Below are 3,983 nucleotides of genomic sequence, written 5' to 3'. Positions count from 1 at the left end.
CGCCTCCGGTCGTGTCCTGGAGTGGGCCAGCTTGGGAGGGTAGACTCGAGACGGCCCCCAGGGGTGCTTCTGCAGGACGAGCTCTAGCAGCTGCTGCTTCCTCTTGCAGTGGCTTGTCGTGCTCATATCTGCAGCTTTCTCCATACACGCAGTTCCCCAGCTGGAAATACTTGCGGGCTCCACGGTCTGGGCTGTGGAAGGGGCCCGGCGCGTGGACACAGTCCTCTCCTGCTCTACAGGATCTGCACCTGCAGCACCTCTCCTGCCCGCCTGGGAACATGCTGTGCTCGCTGCTGCTGCTGCCGCCTCCTCTCTGCTTCAGCTGCTGCTCTCGCAGTTCAGTTGGGGAGAAGAGCTAGCTGTCCACGACTCACTGGTCTTCTGCCTGTTTCCAGCTAATTCTGGAGCAGTTTGCTTCTTCCTCTTAATCGCTTGCCAGCTTCACTGTCAGAATCTTGCCCTGCAGAGCTTGAAGGAAGAAGTGACCAGGTTAGGCTTGCCTACTGAGGGAGCAGGTCTCCTGGGCTGATGCTTAAATAGCTGCAGGGAGTAGGGTGGAGAGGGTCCCGCCCTAAATCCTATCTCTCAGGTGGCTGTAGAGGGGCACACCCTTAAGCCCAGTAGTCAGTGGGCTGTAGAGGTGCACACCCTTAATCCCAGTAGTCACATGGCTGTAGAGGTGTCCGTCCTTAATCCCAGCAGTTAGGTGGCTGTTGAGGGGCACGCCCTTAATCCCAGCAGTCAGGTGGTTGTAGAGGTGTGCACCCTTAATCCCAGTAGCCAGGTGCATGTATCCATCCAGGGCCTTAATCCCTGTCCTCAGCAGGCTGAGCCTGGAGAACCACAAGTTTGTCAACCCAGGCAACTGGGCAATTTAGTGACAGCCTGACCTGGTGGCTCCGGGCTGGTGTGCCTTTATCTCAGATGCAGCTGTGGGAAGGAGTGAGGTGTGGCTGAGGAATGAAGGAATGGCAGTGCGGTGGACGGCAGAAATGACGTTGGGTGCAGCTGGGGATGAGGCTTTAGAAGTCACAGGGCAGGATGCTGTGGCCTGGGAACACATAAAGGAGGTGGGTTTTGCTCTGATGATGCTGAGGAATCATTGTAATTGAAGGAGATGCGTTTGGGTTGAGTTTCATAAATGGCACTTTGGTGATTGTAGACGTGTGTGGGGATGAAATGGAGGGCAAACCCTGCTGAGTGCACAGGGCAGGGGGATGGGCAGCTGCAGGGTGAACTGCAAAGGATTACAGAAGGAGTATGGGAAATACCACAGGATTTGTATTTATTCAAAATTCCTTGTTGGAAGCTCACTTTTTGTTTTTTGGAATTTATTTTAGGGAAGGGTCTACAGGGTGTTCAGGATCTCACTACTAGATCAGACCCATAGTGATCCACCTGTTTACAGCCTCCCAAGAGCTGGAATTAGAGGCTCTTGGCACCACACCCAGCCTCACTTGCCATGTCAGCCTGAGCCAGGGGCAGGGCCAGCATGATAGGCTTGGGGATTGAATCCTCGGCCCGGGCGCTGCTTGTAGGTGCTTTAATCCACTAAGCTATTTGGTTTGCCCTTGGAACTCCATTTTTGAATCAGTAACTAGCTTCTGTTAAAATAGAATTCAAACTGATAGAAACATAATTTTTATAGAAGGTGTTCTTCAAAATAACATCCTTATAGGTCGTGATATACTCAGAAGTCTTTTTTATTTATTCTACAAGTTTTGAAAATAAAGTGATCAAATATAAAATTAGTACTGTCATTCTTTATTTTGACAAATCATAGTGTAATAACTGCAGAAAAATGGTCACCTTCAAAATTCAGCTCTATAAGTTTAGACTTTTAAGTATTAAAATGACCTCTAAAATATATCTGTGAACCAGGCAAGGTGGTACATAGCTATAAACCCAGATCTGGGGAGGTTGAGGCAGAAGGATGGTTGTGAGTTTGAGACCAGCCTGGGCTAAAAAGTGAATTGAAGGCCAGCCTGAACTGCTTGGTGAGACTGTGTCTCAAACAGACCAAAAAAAAAAAAAAAAAAAAAAAAAAAAATCATATATGGCGTATTAAAACTAATGTAACTTTAAGAATTAACTTAGTTTTTAAACTTCCACCAAACAGTTTATTCCATCACAAAATTTATTTATTTATTTATTTATTTTTGGAAGCTGATACTTTATTAACTGACCAAATCATAAAAACACCATGGTAGATACCTCAGTTTATCCTTTTAATGAGCCTGTTGATCTGGTCTTCCCTATTTCCCGCACCTCCACCTTCCACAAAGTGGGTGGTCTTTTTCTTCATTCCACCTCAAGGAGATGATAACTTGAACGGCCACAGGAAGTTATTTGCCTCTTTGAAGCGTTTTCCAATAGTATAGATCTCATGCATCAGATTCTCCATGCACATGATTCCATATTTACCAAGCGATCGAGCAATCAATGAATTATGTGTCAAGGCAATTCACTTCTTACTGATTTTGCCATAGCCACTCTTGTATATTAGTTCATTCACTGACTTCAGGTTTCGGTGCCCCCATGCAATGTATGGCTCCATGATTCTCAGCATGTGAATTGAAGCCTTATTGAGCTTAACGAAGGTACCATTGAAGATTTGGCGAAGGCGAAGAAGCTGCAACACCTTGCGGACCTTTGGACTCACACCATTGATACCCCTGATCCGGATGACAAATGCCAGTTTGGGCTCTGCAGGGACATAGAAGTTGCCAACTTTTCTTGCCATCTTAGCCATTCGGATCTCAGTTCTGTACATCTGTCTGTACTCCTTATGATAGTGCCTGGCTTTTTCATAGATGAGCTTCCTCCTCGCCTTGCAAAGCGTCTTCTGGGCAAACTTCTTTCTCAGGCACTTTATCTTTAGCTCTGCAAAATGTTTTCACTTTTTCCTAAGGGTTTCTGGCACAGCAGGAGCCTTCTTTTTCTTCTCTTCTGCACCCTCCATGGTTCCAGCCGGAAAGAGAGCTCCATCACAAAATTTATGACACAAAGATAGATCTTGATTTATACTCCTTCAGTACCTGTGTGTCTCATTGCATTTGTCTATTTGGCTTTTTTATTTTTATTTTTTATTTATTTGTGAGGTTTTTTTTTTTTTTTTTTTTTTTGGTACTAGGGATTGAACTCAAGACCCTGCACTTGCCAGGCAAGCACTTATTCTACTGAGCTATCTCCCCAGCCCTATTTGGCTTTTTTATCTGGCATCATATATCTATTATAAAAACTTGTTAGAATGTTTATCTGAACTAATTATTTAGCAATGGTTCTTGGAGGAAAGATTTCTTAATATATTTAAATTTGAAAAGCTTCTTAAAGTTTTATTTTGTGAACTGCTTATTAATCGTCAGTACTCTATTTTATTTGTTTATTTATTTATTTATTTATTCCCCCATAATTTTATTGATAAACAAATAGCAATGAGACAGTTTCAAATCAAATTGGTAGGACAGTTTCAGTAATCAATACATTGCATACATTCTTCTTAGTGGTTAATTGCTGTACAAGATGTGGACATGATATCCTATTTACAGACACCATTAGAACAAATCCCTCTATTCATTAAGAGACTGTAACTACATATCTATCCTAACCACTTTGAATACACACACACAAAACGGACATTCATCTGTATACCCATTTTTGTTAAGTTCAGTACTTTGTTTAGTAGATAAGTATACTTTTTTCTCTTATTGAATATCTAGTGTCTCTAGTTTATTTTTACTTAGAAAAAATTGAAGTTAAGCAGAATACATCTTGGTGGGATTTACCTTCAGTAATACAATGATATTCGAAAGAAGGGTCCAGTTTGTTAAAAGAAAAATTATACCATTAGAAAATGTTCATATAGTTCAGGTTATGATTATTCAGATTTTAAAAGATATAAGCTCATTCTATTTTCTAGAAACATTGATGAAGTTTTTGGTTTAATGTTAGAAAAATAGCAAGTTTCATCTCAGAAGAATTTG

General features: G+C 42.3%; 1 pseudogene; it reads right to left on the bottom strand.

The window, feature by feature from the left end:
• Window positions 1-2,215: 2,215 nt before the first annotated feature.
• LOC105741267 lies at window positions 2,216-2,976 on the bottom strand (annotated as a pseudogene).
• Window positions 2,977-3,983: the final 1,007 nt, after the last annotated feature.

This window comes from Octodon degus, unplaced genomic scaffold (genome assembly GCF_000260255.1).
Source record: "Octodon degus isolate 3935 unplaced genomic scaffold, OctDeg1.0 scaffold00009, whole genome shotgun sequence".
Classification (NCBI taxonomy): Eukaryota; Metazoa; Chordata; class Mammalia; order Rodentia; family Octodontidae; genus Octodon; species Octodon degus.
This window is presented reverse-complemented; position numbering and strand designations above follow the sequence as displayed.